A 7,012-nucleotide genomic window follows, 5' to 3' on the forward strand; every position below is an offset into this window, starting at 1 on the left:
GCATTTTAGTCACCCCTGGTGGGGAGCCGGGTCACGTGATCCCTGGGTGCTCCGTAGGCGGGAGCCACTTCCTGGAGCCCAGCCTGGGACCGGCAGGTGCCGGGAGGATGGAAGGGGCTGGGGCCGAGTCGGGGGTGTGTGTTCGTGGGGAATGTAAGGTGAAGAAGGGAAGAATATGAAACTCTCCAGGAAGAAGGAAGAAACACTAAGTGAATTTATACACGATTCTCTTCATTTTCCAGAAGAGGTTGAGAGATGTTAAGAAAATCGCCCCAAGTCTCAAGCTGCCAAAAGGGAGAGCCAGGGCACTTCCTACTACACTAAAGGCAGGTAATTTCACAGGCAGGATAAACCACCCCAGTCTAATCAGTGGTTGAGCATATTGGGAACGTGAGAAAGCAGTGGGCAGGCCTGCCCTGTCCAGGTGACTGTGGGGCTGTGGGACTCATACTCTTGGTGGCAGTGAAAATGCCCTGTCAAAATTCAATGAAGGGGACTTCCCTGGTGGCGCAGTGGTTGGGAGTCTGCCTACCAATGCAGGGGACAAGGGTTCAAGCCCTGGTCCAGGAAGATCCCACATGCCATGGAGCAATTAAGCTTGTGAGCCACAACTATGGAGCCTGTGAGCCACAACTACTGAGCCCACGTGCCACAACTAGTGAAGCCCGTGCGCCTAGAGCCCGTGCTCCGCAACAAGAGAAGCCACCGCATTGAGAAGCCCACGCACCACAACGAAGAGTAGCGCCCCCTCACCGCAACTAGAGAAAGCCCGTGCACAGCAATGAAGACCCAACACAGCCAAAAAGAAAAAAAAAAAAAAATTCAGTGATGTGGTACGCACCCAGTAGGGTCCTGTCCCTTGACCTGCATCAGATTTGTGGGAATTTTAGGAAACAGTCTCTTGAAAGTTTCTTGGAACAAATTGCTTAATTGATGTCAATTAAGCATCAGTTGGTATTCCAAAGAAGCATTCCAGAATCAGAAACACTCATAATTTGTAAATGCATACCACCCCTCTTTGCCGCCATTCCTCCAAACAGTGGAAACAATACTCAGGGAATGAGTCTATCCACTCCACAGGATATTTTGCAGCTCCTAAGAATGATGATTACAAAGAGTCTTTAATAACATGAGGAAATGCAGAGGCTGTAAGGTAGGATACACAACTGTACACACAGGATGATCACAGCTGTTTGAAAGAAAAAAAGAACGAAAGAACCCAAACCAATATATAGAAAACAGGTTGGCAGGAAACACCAAAATGTTGACAGTGGTTTTCTGTGGGTGGTAGGAGATTTCATTTTCTTCTTTCAACTTTTCAGTACTTTTTAACTTTTCTATCTATGGCATATATTACTTTATAGTGAAAACTATCCATGTTTTACTTTAAAAGAGAGAAAGTGGATTATAATAGTAATAATAATAATACTAATAATTGCAACAACAACAACAATAATAGTAAACTAACATCTACTGAGCATTTACTGGGTATCTGTCACTGTGCTAAGCACTTTGCTTCTTTAAAAGAAAAAAAATCCTCATGGCAATCCTGTGAGGTGGACATTATAAATGTCTCTATCTTATTTTTTATTTTTATTTTTTTGGCCACGCGACTTGTGGGACCCTAGCTCCCCGACCAGTGATTGAATCCGTGCCTCATCCACAATGGAAACGCCGAGTCCCAACCACTGGACCACTAGGGAATTCCCTTAATGTCTGTATTTTACAAAAGCTCTGAGATGTTAGGCATGTCCGGGACATTGAGTTTTTGGCTATCCAGGCTCCAAAGCCCCCTGACGTATGCAGGACTTGCCCTTGTGTGTCGGCTTGGAGGAAGGAAGCACCCTGCCTCCTACCACTGAGGTCCAAGGGCAAATCCTCCCCCTTCCAGCTTCCTGGCAATGTGTGTGGGCACATGACCTGAGGCTTGGGCCCTGAACCCCGGAGTGCTGGAGAGTTAGAACTCTGTTTGCTGTGATATCTGGCTGCAGTGGCATCAGCGTCCTCAGTAGATGCTTCCTGGCCAAATGGTGGTTTTGTGCCTTCTGCTGCTCTGGGCCTTGAGCACTGCCTTAATTTCTGCTCCTTTCCCAAGACTACCCCTGTTGAATCCCTGCCAGTTCTACTGCATTGGATTCCCTTTTTTTTTTAAGATCGTCCAGGTCCATCTCTGTGGCTTGTTACTAAGAGTTCTGACTGATACTGGTGATTTTCCAGCAGTCTCAGAGCAAATGGTGGAAACAGGACCGTAATCCAGATCTGTCCATCCAGAGCCCAAGCATTTAACTAGTCCTTTTGTGTTGCCCACTCTTCCCCAGAGTATGATAAACATTTCCTGAACTCCTAGAAAACAAACCGGAAACATCAGCTTGAAATTTTTCTCAGAAATTGGCGGCCCACCACCCACTCGACTGCCGTGGGAGCCTGGCAAGCCAATCTGTGAAGGGCAGGAAGCCAGAGACAAAAGCCAGGTCAGGGTGGAGCCAACTCCTGCCTCCAGTGACTGGGGCGCATGGGATTGGGGAGGAGAGGAAGCAGAGGCGTCTCAGGCCTCACTGGCACTTCCTGGCTGGTGCCAGAGGACTGACTCAGCGTACAGTGTCCTCATCCTGGAGGCCTTCTTTGACCTTTGGAGAATGGGAGAGGAACCCCTAGTTTGACCCTTATGGCACCTTGCATCTTCCTCTCCCACACCAGGTTGATGACTTGTTTACATGTCTACCCCCAGGCAACTGTGACCTTCTAGAGAACAAGGACAGGGTCTTTCCCACCCTGAATTCCTCTTGCCTGGCACATCAATGTTATTGGAATGAATGAGAGAATAAGTGAATGAAGGGCTCTCCCCACCCCTATGCTAAGCAATGGGAAATCTTAAACCCTGGGACTTTTCCAAGTCATCTTGATGAAATAGAACAGCCATGGGCTTTGGAGTTGACAAATCTTGTTTTAAAACCTGACTCTCTTGCCTATAAGCAGATTCTTCCTTAGCCTTTCTGGACCTCAGTTGCCTCATCTGCAGGATGGGAACAGTGCCTAAATTCTCACATTGAATGATTGGGCAGATAGGAAAAGTGGTTGGCACACATTAGGTCCTCAGTCTCAGCTAGCTCGCTTCCTCCTCCCAGCACTTCATTCTGACTTGCTTCCTTCTCCCTGCCCCTCACTTGAGTAAATGCCCAACGATAGGGAAAAGGTTAAATAAACTATGGCATACCAAAAATATAAAATGTTAGGCAGTCGATAAAAAAGTTGTTTAAACAATAATTTTTAACGGAATAAAAAATGCTCATGTATTCATGTGAAGTGAAGATAAGGCTAAATTATTCAATACCGTATGACCTCAGCCATGTAAAATGAGTGTGCATATACACGCTGGGACGTGCACTAGGCAATTTCTGGAAGGATACACAAGAAACTCTTAACAGTAGTTTCCTCTTGGGTAGGAATAGAAAGTTAGGATAGACTTCAACTTTTCGCTTTATAACCTTTTGTCCTATTTTATATATATAAAATAATATATAAGCAATATATAATTTTATGTATATATATTTGCCATGATTATATATTAATTTTTAGATAAAATCCAAAAAACCTAGAAAGAATAGAAAGGAAGTGTAACAAGATTTCAACAGTGGTTATTTGGGGAGTTGTGGAATTATGGGATTACTAAAATAATTCTCCCTTTTATATTTTTCTAAATTTTCCGAGTGTTCTTTGATGAGCATATAGTTCCTCTATAATCAGAGTTAAGGCAAACATCAACTGGAGTAGCTCTTCTGGGGTAGGGGGAAGAGGGAGGACGAGCAGGTGACTGTGTCCAAAGGGCCAAGGGAGCGTGAGGTGTATCTGGGCAGAGGTAGTTGCATTTTTGGAGCCACGTGGTTCCTGCTGAGTCGGCTAACTAGTTGTTTGGCCCCAGCTTGCCGGTGGAGGCAGGAAATCCTCCCACTCCTGACCTGGTTTACACTTAGTCATCCTCTGGGAAAGCAGGGTAGGGGTGGGAGCAGGAGGTTAGTTGGGAGTCTCCATCTGCTCTGGGAGCCTTCTAGGCAGAGAAATCCCCCAAAGACGTCGAAGACCTAGGCATCCTATCCACCTCACAATTGCCACCTTGGGGTAGGCAGCAGCTGGGAGCGAGCAGGGAGGGTTGAGGGAGGGGTGCTCGGACTATGGTCCTCTGGCCTTTGGCAGGCGGACTGCATCCTCCTGTGGAAGCTGCTGTGAATGTTAATTGCTATTTGTCCAGGGCTTTTAGATTCCCCAGATGAAAGACGCAGCAGAAGGAGTGTCACGATGAATATGTATTTACGGTATTGACTTTCATCCCAAACATCCATCATGACAGTCATGTGTCTCTCTCCTAACCTCCCACTGCCCTGACATCATAGCCTCAAAGCACAGAAGTCGAGCATCAGTAACAAATGATGCTGAAGGGGAGGAGGGAAGGGCAGGGGCAGCTGATCCCCCACAATCCTGCATTTCAGATGGGTAAACTGAGGTGCTCCATTTCCCCACAGGTTAAAAGGAAGAAATTATGATGAAGCCTATGAAACTGAGGAAGGAAGCCTTGGAGAGAGGGGCTATGGATTCCTCTGGACCAGAGTCCAGGATTCTGCCCCTCTTGTGGATTGAGGAATGGGAGGAATCCCAGAATTCTCTGGCTCAGAGCATGCCACGCCAAGCAGGTTCATCCCTAGATGCCCAAAGTAGATGGAGTTTATTCCAACTTCTAATTCCTCTAGTAAACTGATTCACTTCTTTGTTGATTGCTTCTGAACACTTGACCACAGCTTAATCCTGTCATCTTCTGGCTCTGTGAATTTGGGTGGGAAACTCTTTGGTTTTCTGGACTCTTCTCATTCTGTCCTTCCTTCTTTATTTTATACAAGAAGATAATTGATCTGTAAAGCTACTTAATGTGTTTCTGGGCAGGTGTACAGAGCAAATCCAATGGAGAGAGGATCATGAAGGGGCCAGCCCCTCCCTCAAGGAGACAACATTCTTATAGGAGAGTCAGTCCTTTGCTTATGAGACATTTAAACAATCTAAGAGAGCAGGCAGGCAGAGAAAAGGCCTGAGCCCTGAGAAGAGCAGGATAGTTGTGGACAATAGAACTCAGGAGACTTTCCCAGGACCCAAGTATGGAGGTGCAAAGGGACACAGCCTAAGTGGAGACAATGAAGAGGCCATTGAGGCCAGAATGGAAGGTTCATGTGAGGATGTGGGCAGGCAGATGGGCAGGCTGGGGGAGATTGTGAAGGCCCTTGAATGTCAAGCTAAAGAATTAGGATTTTGTTCAGAGGGCAGTGGGAACCCACCGAATGTTTCTGAGCCAGAGAATGATACAAGGCAGAGTTTAATAAAAGGCTAAACATTTTCACCAGGAGGGGAGTCTTAGCATCTCTGAGTCAGCAGCCCTACCATGAAATCCACCATCTCTCTCCTCAGTCCAGCCCCTGAATTCTATTTCAGCTAATGACACACAAGCACAAATGTCACCTCCCCTGGTTGCTCTCTGACACACTACCCAGTGTTATTTTCTTCATAGCACTTATCACCTTTGGAAATGATCTTGTTTATATACTTGTTTACTTCCTTTTTCTCTGTTGTTCATGGAATGTACAAAATGGGGTAGATGGGGGATTATTATTTGTTTTGTTTGCTGCTTCATTTCTATCAACTATGACAGTACCAGGCTGGTGTCAGATGCTCAATGTGTATTTGTGGAATGAATGAGTAGATGGATTGATAAATACATTAATGGCACACTATTTTCTCAGTCATCCCATCCCCACACCCCATGGTGATTCTTGACTCATCCTTCTTCATCCTCTGTAGAATCCAGTCATCCATTCCCATGTCTATGAATATTATCTCTGCATCCCTCCCTGCCCTCCCCCTCCCCCTTTGCATTTACGCCTGGACCCTCTCAGACAACTCTGATCTTCTTGAGGACAGAGGCTCCTCCCCCTCATTTCCTCCATGGGGGTAAGCACAGGGCCTGGGCAATGACAGTTCCCACTGGTCCAGTCTTTACAGTTTTCCAAGGGCTTTTCACATGATCCTGGTATACCTCGGGCAGGTTCAGACTCAAACCTCAGCCCTCAACTCTAAACCACACACTTATTCAGTTATTCTGATTTACGCATAATTTATGATGTGTGAATGAATGAATGAACAAATGAGTGAATGAAAGTTGGAAGTGCTCAAGATCAGTTGTAGAGGGAGAAACTAAAATTGGGAAGACCTGCTGAGGAAAATGTTGGTCCCCAACATACTGACACGAAAGGAGAAAGAGTGACTGGGGGTTGGGGATAAGGGGGATAGCCAAAAGCTGGAGCTAGAAAGGGCTGACTCCCCAGAGGTTAGATGACTTGGTCCCATGTGTCAAGAACCCCCTCCTCCATTGTCTTGTTTTTTAAAACGGAAAGACATGTAGCCAACCTGGGAGAAGACACCAGAGAAGAAGTTAAAGGAGCAGGGGATTCTGAGTCCAAAGGAGATATAACTTATTGGTTTGTGAGCTACTGTGTTTGTAAGTAATAAGTATTAAAAATATAAGCAATTCCATTGGACAAAAATTGCAAAGGACAAAAATATATAAAGAAAAAATAAACTGAAAATCACCAGTTATTTCACCATCCAGAAAAAGTCATCCTAAATTTTGACACACATCTGTTCAGACTATATAAATGTAAATATCAATATCAATATAAGTATATATATTACATTTATATAAATCTATTATATATACTTATATATTTTATTATATATATTGTATATATATTTTATACATACAAGTATACACACACTTTTAAAAAAAGAAAATAGGATACATACAGTTGTGTAACCTGATTTTTGTTCACTTAATAATATGTAGTGAACACAAAAGAGATTTTATAAGCCCAAAGGGCAGTTTGAAAAGATAACCTTTGGGATAAACAGGAAGCCAGAGAAGATATAAGTGCATGAAGTGAGCAGTTAAGCTCTGGGTTTTGATAAATATTATTAA

Source organism: Balaenoptera physalus (genome assembly GCF_965194825.1).
Source record: "Balaenoptera physalus genome assembly, chromosome: 14".
NCBI classification, from domain to species: Eukaryota; Metazoa; Chordata; class Mammalia; order Artiodactyla; family Balaenopteridae; genus Balaenoptera; species Balaenoptera physalus.